Raw genomic sequence first — 19,993 nt, 5'->3', positions numbered from 1 at the left:
GGTAATGTTGGTTTAATTAACATTATAGGAAAAAGTTCAAGTTTGTATTTATTTTGGAGCTAGTGATTGACAGAATAATACTTTTCTGTGTGCTTATTTTATTTGTTTTATTGTGCTTTGGTTTGTCTCAGAGTGCAAACATTTCTCTCTCTCTCTCTCGCTCTCTCTCCCTCTCTCTCTCTGACATAGTATGTGGGGTCCTGACTTCTATGAGAGCAGGGTCAGATCTTAGTTCTGCTTGTGTTCAAGTTCTTATCTCTAAGGCAAAGATTTCACAGCATTCATTAATTTGACAATCTTCTGAATCAGTATGATTCATTTGGTATTTTCTTTTACTTGCCTCTTTATTTACATGAGCACAGTTAAGAGCTGCTGATGATACATGAAGGGCTTCCTAGGGTGTGGTTAATAAAATAGTCCTAAATTATATTAAGACTCAAAAATGACTCTTTTTCTGGAAATTTTGTATATCCTCTGGGGTAATAATTTGTGTGCCAGAAATATCTAATTGTCTCTATCAGCTTGCCTATAGATATTAAGAACGAATAATTATTCAGTTTACTTCTCCAGGTTTAGCCTGACCTACCCTATAGTTGCAGGAATATTCTTTTTTATTCTGAGAGCTCCTAGTTTGTCTATGTGTCTGTCCTGCCTGAAGGAAACATTACTTGGCTTCCTGTAAAGTTGAGGGTCCTTTAGTGATAGACCAAATAACAAGCCAGTTACCACGGAGGACATTTTAGGTATCAATTTTCCCATATAAATTATACATATTACCCAAAATTTCTAAAATAAACCCACGTTTCTTCTACACATAGAAAACATATATAAAAAACAAAGATCAAGAGAATGAGAAGACAAGTCACAGACTGGGAGAAAATGTTTACAAAAGACATATCTGATAAAGATTGTTATCTGAAATATGCAAAGAACTCTTGAAACTCAACAATAAGAAAATGGACAAACTTGAGTAAAAAATGGGCAAAATCTCTGAAGTGATATCTCACTAAAGAAGGTATACGGATGGCAAACAAGCACTTGTAAAGATGCCCTGCATTACATGTCATTAGGGAATTACAAATTAAAACAACAACGCAATACCACTACATACCTATTAGGTTGGCCAAAATCTAGCACATTAACAATACACAAATGTGGAGTGAAAGGAACACGCATTTATTGCTGGTGGGAAAGCCAAATGGTACAGCCACATTAGAAGATAGGTTGGCAATTTCTTACAAAATTAAACATAATCTTACATCACACCATCCAGCAATCACCCTCCTTAGTATTTATTCAAATGAGTTGAAAAGTTGTGTCCACACAAAAACCTGCACACAAATGTTTATAGCAGCTTTATTCATAATTGCCAAAATGTGGAAGCAATTAAGACGTCTTTCGGTAAATGAATGGATAAATCAACTGTGCTACATCCATACAACAGAATATTATTCAGCACTAAAAAGAAACGAGCTATCAAGCTGTGAAAAGACATGAAGGAAATTTAAATGCATATTACTAGGTGAAAAAGCTACATACTACATGATTTAACTATATGACATTCTGGAAAAAAGCACAAGTATGGAGACAGTAAAAAAATCAGTGGTTGCCAAGGGTTGGGTGCCCGGGAGGGATGAATAGACAGAGCACAGAGGATTTTTAGGGCAGTGTAACTATTCTATACGATACTATAAGGGTAGATAATGTCATTTTGTATTTGTCAAAATGCATAGAATGTAAACACCATAAGCGTATCCTAATATAACCTGTGGATTTGGGTTATAATGATGTGTAGGCTCATTGATTATAACAAATATACCACTCCAGTGTGAAATGTTGATGGCAGGGGAGGGTGTATGTGGGAGAGGGGAGCAGGGGACATAATAGAAACTCTGTACTTTCCATTCAATTTTGCTGTGAACTTAAAATTGCTCTAAAAAATAAGTTCTGTTAAAAAAATTAAGCATAGAAAGATAAAAAAAAGATGTAGGAATGTTGTTTCCCCACCCTGGGCACAGCATTTGGGAGAGAATAGCTACCATCCATTGAAAAATAATGCAAAAGGAATTTGGCAAACAAAAGACATAAGGAAAAACAGGTTCTGGTAAGATCTCTAATTAAGTGGTAAATATGGTCACTTGAAGGAGTATATTTTCACTGAGGTAGTCTGCTAATTGAGCAAAAGACTTAATTTTGAATGTTTTCTTAAATATCAAGCCAATACCCCAAGGTATCTTTAGCTTCTCTTCCATTCTTGAGCCAGGTACATGGCATCCTCCAAATGGAGGCTAAAGACTGAGCTGCTTGATTTTTCACAGCGACTGAGTAACAGGCTTTCTGCAAGGATGGATTGATTTCTGGGTCACTTTCCCCACAGGCTTAGAGTAATCCCTTGCACACAGTAGAGACGCAATTAATAATTTTTTTAAAGTGTAATATAAATTTATTCTGTGACATTTTCCTCATTGAAGATTTTTTAAATAGATTAACATAATCAGTATTTCATAAAAAATAAATACATCAGAGGAATTTAGTTAACGCCTGTAACATAAGTGGCTTGACCTTGACTATCCACTTTTGTTTTCATGTCAAACATCATTTTTTAAAAAGTAATATAAAAATGATAGATTGCTGCATTCTACATGTCCTGTGTCTCAAACATTTTGAATCAACTTCCAGTTTTTTTTCTCAACTCTGTATGTTAATGGCATTTGCTCCTGTTTTTAAATGGGAAGAGTATCCATTTTTTTTAACAGTGATATTTAGGTCTTCTTTTTCTGATTCTTCAAGAAAATGCTTCATGCCAAGTTTGAATAGTAATTGAGCGTCTGGTCCAGAAAGCAGTAAGCAATTACAGAGAGCCAGTGGTACACATCTATCAAAGTGCTCAGCTCAATTTCCATGAGAAGGGTGTGTGCATAACCCTTCTGGAAACTTGGGATGACCATGGAGGCTACCTGCAAATTTCATCTGCTGCTGAAACACTGGACTGGCTCTGACATCCACACAAGACTTTGCAGCAAACTATAGTCCAATTCTGTCAACTTCAGCCTCTAATATTCTACTGTTCAGTCAATCAAACATATACTCTTGCAATGCAGACTTTCTCAAAAGTGCCAAACTATCTCAAGGACAAACGGCCCAAATCACTGTGTGAAAAATCAAACCTAAGAAATCCAATAAATCAATCAAGCTAGTCTTTTATTGCAGCCTGCTCAAGTACTGCATGTTCTATTTCATAGCCCAGGAGGAAGAAAAGTTGATGAATATCAGTTACACTATGTAAAAGCTCAGTGAAGATAAACATTTGTCCATTTGGAATCACAGAGGAAGTGCTGGCTCAGCACATATACTAAAATTGGAATCACAAAGGCATTTATCTGGGGAATCAACCACATGAATAACCTCAGAGATCCCTAGGATATCTTTACTGTGCTCAGTTAGATGATAAACCACGTCTTGTCCTTAACAGTGGTATTGGGTGTTTTTCTTTTTTCTTATTTTATTGGAGTATAGTTGATTTACAATGTTATGTTTATTTCTGCTATAGAGCAAAGTGATTCAGTTATATATACATATTATTTTTCATATTCTTGTCTTTTATGGTTTATCACGGGATACTGAATATAGTTCCCTGTGCTATACAGTACGACCTCGTTGTTTATAAATCCTATCTATACTAGTTTGCACCTGCTAATCCCAAATGCCAAGGGGGAAGGGAGTGAGGGAGGGAAGGATTGGGATTTGGGGCATCTTTCTGAGTTAGCATATCATTTTAAAATTCTTCCATCCATGTTTCATGTGCCAGTGCTGATAAAATTCTGAAATGTTCTTTTCCCAGTTATAGTAGCTTGCTCTTTCCTATGATTGGACTTACCTCCAGCTGAGTAAAATAAAACAACTGCAAGTAGCGATCCAAGTAATAACTTCCAATTTTTGTCTTCCTTATACTTTCTTTAAATAGTTCCTCTGATTAGGAGGAAGTATTTGCCACCATTTCCTTATTTCCCTGAATACTTACAATGATTACAAGTAGTTTCTGCACTGGTTTAAGAATGATCAATAAGAGAGGAATCGGACAAGTTGAAACTGTGAAATGTGGAAACTCCTGATGTCTCTTATGGGAGAACAATTTGGAGGACACGATATTGAAAGAGCAGGGATGAACACAACTTCGTTTATCAGTAGGTGCCTTGAAAAAGAGTCATTCAATACAGTAATTTTTGTGTAGTCATCCAAATTGCCTTACTTTTGGTACTCTGGAGGCATCCTGTTCTTTTGTTATTGAAAATCCTATAGAAATAAAAGTTTCCAAGCAGAAAAGTCAACTCATCACACTGATTTATTCCCAGGCCCTGATACTGACTTACTATATGGTTCATTTGTACTAAATGACAGTCTGGTGAGATTACAGCTAGTGTGTTACATTTTCTCTAGTTGGTCAGTGAATTAAATCAGAAGAAAACACAGTTTCTACTAGCAGACTACAATCCACAGATGAAGCTTATCTGTCTTTTGCTTGATTTATCCTAACAGTGGCAAAAGTGATGAACCCCTCCAATTAGTGACTGTGTTTGTTTATTTGCTTTTCTGAGTGAGTTAGTAAGCTTTGCAATTGTCTATATCTTTTTCTCCCTTACTGTAAACTCAATGAAAGAAAGGGTTTTGGCTTGATTCCCATTAGAACACCAACACCAGACACAATACCTGCAAATAATAGATGCTCAGTCAATATGCTGAAGGAAAGAATGTATGAACAAGCAAAGCTGATTTTTTTTCTTTTTTTTTTTTTGCAAATCTGATTCTTGAACGCTAATTAGAGCACTATGGTATAGTCAATTAGCCTTGAACTAGAAATCAAATACTCAGATTCAAGGCACTATTCCATCCATTTTTATTATCTATCCTTTCATAAATCTTGAAAGCTCTGAAACTCAATTTCCCTACTTGAAAAATGAGAAGAAATCAATCTGACCAGCTAATTCTACTAAGACCTGGAGACTCTATCTACATAAAGCCAATGAAAGCACTGCGAGTTTTAAGCTGCTGTATAAATACGTGATCAGACATGGTGTGTCACACTGACATCAATCAGGGAAATAATTTACAAAGTGAGTGGGAAGTGTCAGGAGGTGGAGAATGCTTAATTTGCCAGAATTCTCAGGGCAGTATGGTATATAGTTGGAAAAAACATTTGATAAGCTACATGAGCTGTAAGTGCAATCCCTTACCACTCCCATTCATGTTCCACTTTCAAATAATGCCCAATAAAACTTTCTTGTAAGAAATTCTCCACTGGACTTCCCTGGTAGCACAGTGGTTAAGAATCCGCCTGCCAATGCAGGGGACACGGGTTCGAGCCCTGGTCCAGGATCATGCTGCGGAGCAACTAAGCCCATGTTCCACAACTAGTGAGCCTGTGCTCTAGAGCCCGCAAACCACAAGTACCGAGCCCGCATGTCACAACTACTGAAACCCGCGTGCCTAGAGCCCGTGGTCCGCAACAAGAGAAGCCACCGCAATGAGAAGCCCGCACACCGCAACAAAGAACAGCCCCTGCTTGTCGCAACTAAAGAAAGCCCACATGCAGCAATGAAGACCCAACACAGCCAAAAATAAATAATAAAGTAATTAATTAATTTTTAAAAAAAGAAGGTCTCCACTTAATTGCAGATCTTTCGAATATAGAGTGCAGTATAAGTATGAAGCCAGAAGTGTGTTGCCTGAGGCACAGAGGGTGAATTTTTTTTCTACAACTTTCCCTAGAAATTAATCAAAGAGACAAAATTTTATTTCTTTAAAGTAAAACTTTGAGATGATGCCTGCCTACCAAAGATACCAAATCAAAAGGCTGCCTGGGATGTACACATATTGTAATGGTCCAACCTCATATATAATCATGTCAGAATCATATTGGACTATATCAGACCTAAAGAAAATCTCATCTTTGTTCCATAAAGTCAGAATATATTAATGTAGGTGAGACCAATCTCAATCTTCTTAGCCAAAAAGTTAATCTCACATAGCAATGTGGGGACAAACCCGGAGCCAAAACCCAGTATTCTACCTCATGCTGTACGAAATGTTTTACAAGTGATTATATTTTAAGTATTGATTCAAAAGCATTGAACAGATCAGTTCTTTGTACCATGTTTTTCCATTCCTTTTTTCCAAATGGATGGCTTACATTTAAACTAGGCCGATGAAAACCGGTAACAGCTTGCTAATGGATGTCAGAATCTTAGCTCATTTTATTCAAGTGTCCCTTCATTTATTCCTTAATTCATCAAACATGTATTAGATGCCTAAATGGTCCAAGCATCTGGAGTTGCATAGGGAATTACAGTAAATACAAACAAACATTGTGTGTATGTGTGATCTGAAATGTTTACTAGTTACGGTCTGAGATAAGAAACATACCAATAAGTAAAACATTTGGCTCTTGGGCTAATTTCCAAGAGAAGTTCAAAAAAATGTCTATTTTCTGTGTTCCCTCTTCACAACTGTGTTGAATCTGGAATATAAAGCCACTAGAGATTTGACTGCAGTATTTCATTTCTCTTATACAAATTCAATAGAATACTGACATTCAAATTATGCCTACTCTCATCTTGATACATTTCCAAGATTACCTGAAAATTTTAAAACAGTTTGAAACAGACTCTCCAATACATTAATTCATTCATTCAGCAAACATTTACAATACCCATCATGTGTCCGGCACAGTGAATAAGTACTGGGGGGTTAAAACACAAATGAGGCTGCTCCAGAAGAACTCATTATTTGTAAAAAATATGGTTAACCTAATTTACTATATGACTATATGACTACAAAGATAAAATTGGGAGGATGCTATGAAATACCTTTCTATGGCTATGAAAAATTTGTCCAAGATCTTTGTCCTTCCTTACAATTTTCCTCCCTAGCAGCTTATTTTCTAATAAGTTTTCTACCTTTCCCCTTCTCCTTCTCCTTTCTCTTCTTCTTTTTCTGCTTCTTCTTCTCCTTCTCCTCCTCCTCCTTGTCCTTCTCTTCTTCCTTCTTCTTTTTTTTTTTTTTTTTTTTTTTTGCCGTACGTGGGCCTCTCACTGTTGTGGCCTCTCCCACTGTGCCACCAGGGAAACCCATTCTTTTCTTTTTTTAATGGATGACCCTCTATGTCTATGACAATATATCAACTGGACTTTCATCTGACTGAGTAGTTTTAGATCTATGTTTCCAGAATTCTTTAGAGCTTTCCGTGGAGACTCCTTGGGAATGACTAATCCAGTGGCATTCCAGGCTCACTTTCTTCACCTGATCTCTGGCAGCTTCACAAAGAACTGCTATTTAAATTGGGGCTTTGAGAAAGGTTTCGTTTGAAAAAAGAGTTCTTAGACATCTTTAAATTTTAAAATCACTCTCTTTCTTGTCTAATTTTCATCTTTGGAGGATAAACTGAGGCAAACAGAGGAGAAGTGATAGTATCAATACTATATAGCTACCTAGAGAGAACTATATTTGAACATGGGTCTTTCATTCTCTGATGCTCATCCCTTTAGGTTATTCCAGGCAACAGTTCTCCTCTGCCACATTGCCCACTGTAGAGGTAGAAATCTCTGTCTGGAATTGTAATGACAAGAGTGTCACCATGTGCTGTGTGTTTCCCCTCAAGTGTAGACTTAACTACCTCTTAATGTCCTTTTAGCTTTAGTCAGAAACACTCTGTCCATAATTTTCAAAATGTAATTCAATTTAGAAGACATGAACTATGAATTTACAAAATTGACTATGCTAGTCTTGTAAACACTAGGTTAAAATATATATATAATCCTTGAAAAGGAGTTTCTTATCAACTTCTTTAGGGATTAGGGACACAGACATGCATACATCTTCAGTGAAACCAGATCTATATTAGTGTCTTGTTATTATGAGTTGAATTGGGTCCCTCAAAAGACATGCTGAAGTTCTAACCCCCAGTACCTCATAAAGTGGCCTTATTTGGAAATAAGGTGATTGCAGATGTGACTTATAAATTAAAGTGAGGTGATACTGGAATAGGGTGGGGCCCTAATCCAACATGATTGGCGTCCTTATAAGAAGATGGCCATGTGAAGACACAGAGACACAGGGAGAACACCGTGTGAAGATGGAGGCAGAGATTGGAGTGATGCACCTATAGTCCAAAGCATACAAAAGACTGCCAGCCATCATTAGAAGCTAGGAGAAAGTCATGGACTAGAGTCTCCCTCAGAGTCCTCAGAAGAAACCAAACCTGATCTTGACTCTCAAATTTCAGACTTCTAGCCTCCAGAACTGTTAAACAATAAACTATTGTTTTAAGCCACCCAGTTTGTGGTATTTTGTTATGGCAGCCACAGGAAACTTATACACATGTGCAAAGTTCACAGATGAGGAAGCCATTATCAGCCTTGCCATGTGTCTGGCACTCTGCTGGGAGAAGGTGACATTTGAGTTGGGCACTCAGGAGGAAGTCGGAGCCGGCCAGAGAGAAAAGGGAGTATGTGTGTTTACAGCACAGAAAAAAGCAGGAGCAAAGGACAGGATTTGGAAAGGTCTTTTGGTGTTTGAGTAATGCTGAGTAGCTCTGTATAGCTCCAGTGTGGAACATAAGTTGCTTGGTGCTTGGGCAAAGACTGATGAAATGTCCTTTTGCAACAAGAGAGTTTACTTAAATCAAGAAAAACTTCAAGTTTTGGAATCACTGTGTGTTTTTGTCTCTCTCTGTGTGTGTGTGTGTGTGTGTGTGTGTGTGTGTGTGTGTGTGAGTTTAAATATGTACTTATCCCCAGATGGTTTTTCTTTCTTTCTTTTAATTTCTTTTTAATTATGGCAGCTATTCTCCAAACATGTTTTTGTTTATCTCAAACTAAGTATACAGTTTCAACATATGGAGCATATTTTGTTTTACTTCAGTTTATCTTAAGAAATCAGCTTTCCTAACTCTTGTTGGCAGTGAACCCAAATGATTTCTTACTTTTTATTTCCCTCTCTACTTTCTCCTCTTTTTTCTTTTCTCTCAGTTACAACTTATCTCGATCTCCCTCATTCTCACTTTCTCTCCATTCCTCTCTCCCTCCTTTCCTCCCTTGTTTCCTTTTTTCCTTTCTTCCTCCCTGCTACCTTTCTTGCTTCCTTTCTCCCTTCCTTCTCTTCCTTTTCCTCTGGGAGGTCACAAAAGATTTCCCATGTTGATGAACCAGCTCATTTAGTGGCAGAAACCAATAGTTCCTTGGCTTGTGGACATTTAATCAGCCTAGAAAATACACAAACTGGAAATAATGTTAATAAACAAGTCAGGGATATTATTTGCTCTTTCATTTATCATATTATGAACCTGGCATTCTAGTCTGTTCATAATCTGAGCCCAAACTATTTTATCACCCTTAGTTTTGCATGATGTGTTTTCAAACCTCAGTGTATTTGGATCTCCTATTCTTCCTTTTCTTAGGAAGCTTATTTTCATCCTCTCAACCTACTGCACTCCACTTACCCTTCAAGATCCAGCTCAAATATCCCTCCCTTTAAACACATTTTATGATGCTCGCTGACAGAATTAATCTTTTTCTCCCCTGGATTCTCCTAGAGCTTTGTACATTCCTCTATCTTTGCTTTATTATGATCGGTATTTATTTTCATACATGTCTCCTCCATTAAGCTGAGGTCAAAAATGGTTTCTCATTGTCACAAAATCTGCTGTGTCCAATAGGCACAAAGCACTTCATAAATTCTCACTGAAGACATGCTTGAGTGGGAAGAGATTGCTATCCTCATACAAGAAGCAAAAAGCTTGTCTTTAATATCCATGCAACTCTTCCTTAAAATCATTTGCAAACTCCCCAATGTGAAGGGCACTAGAAATGTCAGAAACTGGGCATTTGAAGAGAAAGCCACTTAGAGCGCTGAGTATAAGATTGATACGGAAACATAAAATAAAATAAAATATCGATAGTGGAACTTATCCTTTCTTGTTGTGTATATTCATGTAGCAGAAACTGGGCACTCTAGTGGACTTCAAATACAGTGTAGGAGCTCAGTGATATATTCATGAATGTTTCTGTAGTGGCACTAGAAGAAAAAGTTTTACCACTCATAACAACCCTGAAATCAGTTACACTATGCTGAGATAGTTTATGAGTGCAACTGTGTTGTAAGTGACTCATGAGGTCTGCCAGAAAATGAAAGTAGAAGTAGGGGCACATGTGTCATGAATACTTAATGTCTGTACTCCCCAAAAACAGAGCCTATGTCTTTCTTCTTAAAACCCCCAGCACATTACTTGACATTGAATATGATCTACAAAGGGCTTTTGAATGAATGAATGAAGATTGTCTAACCTGATACATAGCAGGAATGCAAAGTCACAATCTTCATGGTTGCAGCTCTATAATTCCTGCATCTGTCCATTACTATTAGCATTTTCAATGACTTTGTGATATAAGAAACTTTTAAGATTATATTGCATGACCCTTAATTTCAGCAACTTATTTCCAGCATCAATGACCTTGATCATGACCTTATCTGTCCTTCAAGCATTGCTTAATGGAAGTCTGTGCACTGAGTAGGGATAATGGTCCATGGACTAAGTAAGCATAGGTTCTGACCATGTTACTTACAATGACTGTAGTCCCCTATCCCTAACCACCTCCTTCTAACAAGGGCCTTGGAAGTCTCAGTGATATAAGCTGCTAAGGAGAAAAATGTAGAGAGGATAAAACAGATGAGGTGGGTTCTGGTCCCAGGTAGGGAGGTATAATGGACAGTAGCATGAGTGGTGGAGGGTCTGATAGAGGAGGAGGAATAGAGGTGTAGTGGTGTAGTACAGGGACCCATAGGCACCATGGATCAGCCTCACCACACCACCCCCCACAAGTCACTGTTCCCCTCCCTGGGGTCCTCACCTTCATTTCTCATGGGCAAATTGAACAGTTTCTTATCTTAGAGCAGTAAGAGATATTTACAAGAGTATGACACATTTTCACTGAAGAGTTTGGGTTAGGATGTGTTTCTGCCACATGAGGACAATGGGATTTTGTTACCTGGGAAAAAACACCCATACCTGGGTGTTCCCATCCTCATTGGAAAGGTGGTGTGTGAAGGAACTGAGATTACAAATGAGGAAGAGTTTATAGAATGTCAAATGCTACAGAAACACGTCTTGATTATTATCTTGATACTGTCCTTAAAGTAGGGTACGATTGGGAGATTGGGACTGACATATATACACTATTGATACTATGTATAAAATAGGTAACTAAAGAGAAGCTACTGTATAGCTCAGAGAACTCTACTCAATGCTCTGTGTAATTGACCTAAATCGGAAGGAAATCTAAGAAAGAGGGGATATATGTACATGTATAGCTGATTCACTTTGCTGCACAGTAGAAACTAATACAACATGGTAAAGCAACTACACTCCAATAAAAATTAATTTTAAAAAAAAGGTAGGATAGGATTTCTCAAATGAGGAAACTCAGTCTCAGCTAGGTCAAGGACCAGAGATGAAGGAGCACACAGTTTATCAGCAGCAGAGTTCTAGAACCTGGTCTTGTGACTTTCACCCCAGTCTGTTTTTATTTTTGCTTCCCCCATGCTCATCCTCAGAAACCAGGTTGTCTCTGATGTAAAAATGTATGAACTTTAGTTAAGAGGTGTTTTTTCATTACAAAAGGGTAACCTTACCTGTTACATTCATGATCATTTAGATAGCTTGTTTTCTTTTAGTTTAAACCTAAAATTAAATCTAAATAAGGAATCTATTTTTATAGTTAGAAGGGAATTTTCTGGTTAAACGTCTCACAGAGCTGGATCCTGAGGCTCTGAGTGGTTGATAAATCGCTTACCTGGTGACAAATGAACTATAGTGGTAGCACCAGCGCAATAACCCCTTGCCCATGCATGTCACCAGGCCCCGTGCTGCCTTTCCTTTACAGAGCGCCAAGTTAAATCAAGAGATAACAATCTTCAGAAGCAACATTAAACACTTCATGCAGTACCTGACAGTAGACTCCTAAACCCCCAACACAGTCAAGCCAGGAGTCTTAAGAACTTTTACATACATATTTGGAAGCTGTATTCAGCAAGCAATTGTTCTTAGGTGCTCTGAGTGAAAGAAGATAGTTTTGATCGGGAAGGAGATGAGTCGCTATCCCCATATCTTGCATTGGAAAGAGGGTGTGGTACAGTTCTCACTAGAAAGCAAACCTGGGAGGAAGGTGGACAAGACTCCCAGGTGGAAATTTGTTATCTTTGCTGCAGGACCACTCATCTACCAACCCATCAGTCACCAGCTTATATGTTTCTCTCCACTGCTTCCTTCAATCTCCAGTGGGGAGAATTCTCCTCTGTCCTCTGGCTCATGAAACAACCTGGGTTTCTCTGACTCTCCCCACTTCAGCTAAGAAGCCCATATTTATGGTTAATCAAACTACAAATACAGAATTGTCAGTCTGAGGGTGGCTTCTTTAGAAACAGCCAGGGGCTGCATATTTGATGCTTTGAAGCACATTTTCACCCCAGGAGTTAAGCTAACGCCTGTTGAGAATTGTCTCCAGCTCTGTCACTGTTGAAACAGAAGCTCCTCCATAAACCCCAATTTTATGCCATGAAAAGATTCCACTCTACGCTGAGACGTTAAGAATAGTTTGGGGGAAACGTTCTAGTCATTTAAAATAAGAAATCAGCAAAACTTCCACAAACCCTCATGTTAACATAGTGATTCCTAATTTACAAAGCACTTTCCCCTGGCTAGCCTTGCCCCTGTTTGACTTTAAACCACAGAACAACCGCATTGGTTAGAAAGAGTTTGTTGAGGAAATCTCCCTTACACTCCATCCAGTTCCAATGACAAAACTCAGGTCCTTGAAAAAGCCATGCTCCTCTCACCACCAACGTCTGCTCCCACTATTTTCTCTTTCAGGACTTCCCAAGGGAAATTTGCCCACCCTCTCCCCCTCTATCCCTACTCCAAACATTCCTTATGTGCATAGGAATGAAACATAGAATCACGTTTCTATCTTCCAGAGTATCTGAAATCAGTTTCTGGTTATTCATTTTTCAGTATGATTATTTTAATATTTGTCACCCTATAAGGTTACACATCGTTTCTGTGCTTAGCTTACTATTATATCTTTAGCATATGTCTAGCATATAATAGCTCAATAAATACTTCAGAATGAAATGAATGACCACCACCCACCTTCCTTTTCAACTGAGAAATCTGAAACTCAAAGCAACATGCCAAACGTCATGTTACTAATAAGGGTTTTTGATGTCAGAGAGACTTGAAATCTCCAATTTCAAATTTTAGCATTGCCATTTACTCATTTGGGTGATTTTCTTTAAATCTCTCGTTCTCTTTTCTTTTATCTGTTAAATTCATATAATAGAAACTAAAAGGATTGTAAGTTCTATAGAAATAAATTCCATATAGTGTTTGTGTACTCTTAAAATACCCTTAATAAATCCATTCATATCTTTTAAGTCAATTAGTTGGACCACTGATCCTAGGCTATGAAGCTATTTCTATATATTTCAAAATCATCAATATCTCTTCTTACAGGAGGAAAATCTGAAGCAGAGGGCAAGTAGTCAGTGCTAAAAGCAATTGTTTCTTTTTATCTTTTCTCCTTTAGCTCATAATGCAGTGACAGAAAAGACTGTGAAATAAAATTTTCAAGGCAATAGAAATGGAAGCAAAACTAATATTCATTTAGTTTATTTAGCATCTTCCTAAATGCCTGGTATAATGCTTGTTGCCTTGTCAATTATTCACATTAACAAGGATTGTTTGAAAGACAAGCCCAAGATGGAGATGTTTAGGAGAAAATGAAGAGTTCTCATGGTAAAATCAGAGAGTGAAGTCACAGTGTTTTCACTGGCAGATTTGCTAAGGTATGGAGCTAAGGAAGCAGCCAAGATATTAGTTATAGAAGTTGTCTGAAGAGAAGGCTTATGCAGTTTATAACCAAAAAAGGAAAGAAAATGAAAGAAAGAAAAAAGAACAAAAAAAGAAAAGAAATAAAGAAAAGTAAGCATTAAATGTCAAGAGATGGTCCACTCAAGTTTCTTGACACTTAATCTTGTGTTTGATCCACCAGGCCACCTGTGTTGCTCTATAATATTATTATGTCCAATGTATAATTTATATTTTCTGTATTGTATTCCAAAGCTATTAAAGGCAGAACACAGACCAAAGGTATATATATATATATATAAATCGCAGCATAGAAATAGCAAGGGAATATAAAAATATTACCCTTCAAATATTCTATTTCAGGCTGAAAATGAAAGAAGGATATTGGAAAACCCACACGTATATGACTTAATATATATTATCTAGTTCATTTAACTTCAAAACTGCTTTAATACAGCTACATTAGAAGCAGTAATTATACATATTTAAAACTTTGGCTGGAGAAAGCTGACTGAGAACGTTGACATGGGTAACAAGATGTTTGTGTAAGAGAACATGCAGGGGACTTGGAGTCAAAAGGAACTGGGATCAAATTCTAGCTCTGCCACTTATAATCTCCGTCATACTAAGGTTAGAAAATGAAATCTGGGGTTAGTAATGCCTACATCGTAGGATAGATGTGATTAAATAAGGTTGAAATAATATTGACAATAATAATTATTGAAAATAATATGAGTAGCTTCTATATACTAATACTTGTAATACAGTCTACATTTAATAAATACTGTCTTTTTCTCCCAAAAGCATTTGTTGTTTTTAAATAAGAGAGAAAAGATAAACTATCTTTGAAATACTAAATGATGTGCATCAGCCATGCTGCTGGAAACAAGAAAGTAAATGTGCTTTGCTTATCAGAATGGTGTCACTGTCATCTACCATGCACCTGTTTCTTTCCTTCTCCTCCACCTTTACCTCAACTATTGAAGGAAAAAAATGACTGAGGTGATGCCAAGGCCTACCTTATTCTAAAGGAGACTGAGATCATACAAACACATCCAAGCAAGCTGGTGATCTTCAGGAAGGAAAATAATTCAAGCATTTTTTATTCTGCATATATAGACACCCAAGTCATTATATTTTTCTTGACTTATTGCACTGGCTAAAATATCTATTACAATATTGAATAGAAGTGACCGAGTATTCTCCTGTGTTCCTAACTTTCAAGGGAAAGCATTTGGGTTTTTTTTTTTACCATTAAATGTGGAGTGAAGTATATGGTTTTCATAGATGCCCTTTATTAGACTAAGGAATGTGACTTCTATTTCTAGGTTGATGAGACCTTTTTTTTCAGGAATGGATATTGGATTGTGATACATGTTTTTCTGCATCTACTGAGATAATCATATTTTTTAGACTGTTAATCTGGTTAATTAAATTGATGAAGTCAAATATTAAAATATTAAGCCAATCTTGCATTACTGGGATATAACAGTTTTGATCATGATGTATTATCCCTTTATATATGATTTGACTTAAGTTAGCAAAACTATATTAAGAAATTTTGGATGCATATTCATAAGGAATATAAGTCTGTAATTTCTTTTTCTTATAATTTCTTTGTCTGGCTTTGGTATTCAAAGAACACTATCCTTATAGAAAGATTTAGGGTGTGTTCTTTCTTCAATTTCTGGAAGAATTTTTAAAGAATTGTGCTTTTTCTTTCTTTCTTAAATACTTGGTATAATTCACTATTAAAACAGCATGGCCAAAAAAAAAAAAAAAAAAAAAAAAAAAAAAAAAGCTGTGTTTCCCTGGTGGCTCAGTGGTTGTGAGTCCGCCTGCTGATGCAGGGCACACGGGTTCGTGCCCCGGTCCGGGAGGATCCCACATGCCGTGGAGCGGCTGGGCCCGTGAGCCATGGCCGCTGAGCCTGCGCGTCCGGAGCCTGTGCTCCGCAACGTGAGAGGCCACAACAGTGATGCGCATCCGGAGCCTGTGCTCCGCAACGTGAGAGGCCACAACAGTGAGAGGCCTGCGTACCGCCAAAAAAACCCCCAAAAAACAAAACAGCATGGCCTAGAGTTCTCTTCATGTGAGATTTTTCACTATATTTCAATTTTTAAAATAAAAATAGCGCTATACAGGTTATTTATATCTGCTTTCATGAGTATTGGTATTTACTGTCTTTCAAAGAATTTTTCCATTTCATCTAAGTAATTGAACTCTGCAAGCATTTTTTTTTTTTTTTTTTTTTTTGCGGTACACAGGCCTCTCACTGTTGTGGCCTCTCCCTTTGCAGAGCACAGGCTCCGGACGCACAGGCTCAGCAGCCATGGCTCACGGACCTAGCCGCTCCACGGCACGCGGGATCTTCCCGGACTGGGGCACGAGCCCATGCACCCTGCATCGGCAGGCGGACTCTCAACCAATGCGCCACCAGGGAAGCCCTTTGCAAGCATTTTAAATTACTAAATGTAAAAAGTAATTATGAAAAGCAACCCGAAAGCTTTTGAAATTTTATAAAGAAATAGATTATGGTACTTTACTGCTTAAATCATCCTAATACTTTCTATTGATCTCCCTACTGAATTCGAATTTCATATGAATCATGTAATGCAGCCCATTAATTATCTTAAAATTTGAAGTTTGCATGACCTGCAAGTTCCTCTGTGATCTTATCCTTCTTCCTTTGGCACTCGGGCCTTCTGTTTCCCATACATACAAAGTTATCTCCCACAGCAGAGACTTCACGCAGTCATTTCTTCTGCTGGAATATTTATTCTATGATTATTATATGGCTGGCTGCTTCTCAACATTCAAGTTTCAGCTCAAATATGACATCCCTAGAAGTCTTTCTTGGCTATGCTAGTTAGAGTTGTGGGCTTACTATGCACTGAAGTAGTAAGAATTCTAAGATGACCCACAATTACCCATACCCATGTACAATCCACCCTTTTTGAGTGTGGATAAGACCTGTGAATACGTTAGAAGATCACTGTCATGATTTATGCCATGTTGTTTGGCACAAGTGAGTATGCAGATGTAATTAAGGCTCCTAGTAAGTTGACTATAAATTAATCCAAAGGGCCATGATCCTGGGTGGCCTTGACATAATCAAGCAAGTCCTTTGAAAGCAGAAATATTCTTCTGTTTATATGGGAGAAGTAAAAAATTATTTTGTGAGAGAGTCCACAGAGTCATATGGCATAGACCTCAGGATGGCCTCCAGATGCTGAGATTACCTCTGGCCAATAGCCAGTAATAAAACAAGAACCTTAGTCCTACAATTGCAAGGAACTGAATTCTGCCATCAACATGAATGTGCTTGGAAGAGGACCCCGAGTCCACATGAGACTATAACTCCAGTTAACTTCCTGATTTCGACTTGATGAGACCTTGAGCAGATGGCCCAGTTAACTCTTGCCCAGACTCCTGATCTAGGAAAACTGTGAGTTGATAAATTGTTCTGCATTAAATTGCTAGATTTCTGGCAATTTGTTATGCAGAGATAGAAAACGAATACACCCAAAGCCACTCTCTATTACACTGCATTATTTTCTTTTCTTCATAACTTAAAACTTTGAAGTTATACATTTTCTTGTTTATTTCAGTATTTACCCCAGAATATACATTCTACTAGAAGAGCAATTTTGGTTGTCACTCTGCCAGGTTGATTCTTGCCATTCTGGCTATTTGAGAGGTAGATTGGAGAGAATTATAAATCTGTTTCTGTTTTTCTGTTTAAAAAAGAGAAGCTAATATAGACTGCATAATATTGAGATTTTTCTCAGTGGGACAAAATAATCTTTCTTTGGTATTCTTCAATTTACTAAATAATTAAATATGAGGGAAAGTCTAAAAATTCTTCAAAATGAGAGAACCAAGCCAAGATTTCACATAAATCAGAGGCATGTAGCTCTGTTATTTTTCAAATAATACAATTGTTTATGGAAGCCATGGAACATTTCAGAACAGAATTTTATTTTGCATAATGAATATACATAAAATTTTTTTTGGATTTTTCCCTCTGTTGTTATTGTGACCACATGTGGTGATGGGGCCAGAACATTCCTCCCTTGTGTGTTTCATGCCCAAAGTGATCCTCATACTCAGGGTTTCCAGCATATCTGTCTGTTTTGTGAATTCTTGCTATTGTTATCCTGAAAAGGTAATCACAACTGCCTGAGCCAAAGAGGAGGGAGAGAGAGCCACATGATTGTCTTTTATCCTCCTACAGGAAGAATTTAACTCCTTTACTTTTACTGAACTAGCAAGCAAAAAATACACTGATTAATTGTTTTTAAATCATCACACTTCCAGGTAATATATCCCCTTGGGTAAAAATTCAAGTCTAGAACTTTGTGGCCCATTATATTCATGTTCAAAATCTTACAGCTAAACAAAGAAATGTTGCATTTGTTATCAACTTGAATTCAAATGTATTGAAACATCCAACCTGTACTCTTCCGGAGTGTCTAACATTTGTGGCTGTTAACAACAGCAACCTTGTGAAATATGCAATGTCACCTTCAAATTCCAGGTTTTCAAAATGTTACAAGATTATATTGGATAAACATGTTTTGCCTTCAGCTGGTCAAGCTGCTTGGTAAAAACCCTAAAGCTCAAGCTCTCCGTTTAAACCAGTTTCAGTAACATCATCAGAATCCATTCCAAGATTTCAAACATGGCAAACATCTTCAAACGTATGTCTAGGAGTACTAATATCTTTTCTGTATGAGTCAAAGGACTCTAGAAATTACTCTATTCAAAATAAATATATTTCCCATTGATCCTCATTGGTACCTAAAATTTTACCATTAAATTAAAAAAAATTTGTTTGTGCTCAAGATTTTCTGCTTACAAAATGATGGGAAAGTAATACACCAAGTCCCTTGTGTGTTGGCAATTTGTTCCCTGAAACAGAAATCTAGCTTAATCTGGTAGGTAGAAAAGCATATTGGGAAGGGAACAACCAGGCAGTCCAGGTTTAAATCTTGTATCCATTTCTTATTGAAATGAAAACTTCTGGACCAAAGTATCATCACATGTTAAAACCTAATTCAATAATGCATCTTACAAGACTGTCATGAATATGTTACATAATGTAAGAAAAAGACCAAAACAAAACATGATTATTAGTAGCTATTACTGCTTTTATTTTAGGTGACCTGCTAACATTTATTGAGTGTTCTCTATAGACAGTCTATACATACATAGAGATGGAATAGGTTTGTTTTATGTGAATTCCAGGACAAAATAAGAATCAAAGAAGAAAACCATAGGGAGAAACCAAACTTACTTCATTCTAAAGAAAAGAAAACATAAATTATCATTAATCATTTTAGTATTGTTGCTATTATTTATTGACTGACTCCTTTCTATAGTCAAATTACTGCGTTAATTGCTTTCATAGATTATCCTGTTAAATTTTCACAGCCCAACATTTATTACTATTTTTTGGAGACTCACACTGACTAAGTTCACAAAGAGCTTTGCAGCTATGATCTGATCTCAGGTATGTTGAATTACAGAAAGGTGCTGACTGGAAACAAATAGACTGCCAGATATTTCTCCAGCAAAGACAGGTTTATTCATGATCAGCAGAGAATTGCAGTTTGGGATCTGCAACCATGAGACACAGGCAAGTCCTCCACACAAAGGAGAATGTTTTTATAGAGAGTAAGAGGAATTTGGGAATTCTATCTTAAACAAAGAGCCTATGGCTTTTCATTGGCTGAGTCCTTGCAAAGAAAGAAGAGTCTTTCTTCTTCCTGTTGGGCTTTGCTGTGTTCACAGGGTGTAAGAGCACCCCCTTCTGGTCTCCCAACCCTATTTAATTGAGGTTTCTTTTTATTAATTTTTTTCCAGGGGTTAACAATGGGATCTGTAGGACAGCTAACTTGGAGGTACAAGGTAACTCTCAATTAGACTTCGTATAACCTCACTTAAGTTGCTAAAGATTTATTAAAGTACAGAGTCTAGAGTGAATGTCATGGAGGTCTTACTTGACACCAGGACATTTATTTCACGTGGACATTTGGAGAGTTTGGGGGCTGTCATGCCAATCACATGGTGGTA

At 37.2% G+C, this 19,993-nt stretch overlaps 1 pseudogene; it reads right to left on the bottom strand.

The window, feature by feature from the left end:
- Positions 1-2,654: 2,654 nt before the first annotated feature.
- The window catches only part of LOC102990983 (metalloendopeptidase OMA1, mitochondrial-like), a 43,307-nt pseudogene continuing 25,968 nt past the window's right edge, over positions 2,655-19,993 (bottom strand).

The sequence above is a fragment of the Physeter macrocephalus genome, chromosome 15 (genome assembly GCF_002837175.3).
Source record: "Physeter macrocephalus isolate SW-GA chromosome 15, ASM283717v5, whole genome shotgun sequence".
NCBI lineage: Eukaryota > Metazoa > Chordata > Mammalia > Artiodactyla > Physeteridae > Physeter > Physeter macrocephalus.
The sequence above is the reverse complement of the archived record's forward strand: the minus strand, read 5'-3'. Positions and strand labels throughout refer to the sequence as shown.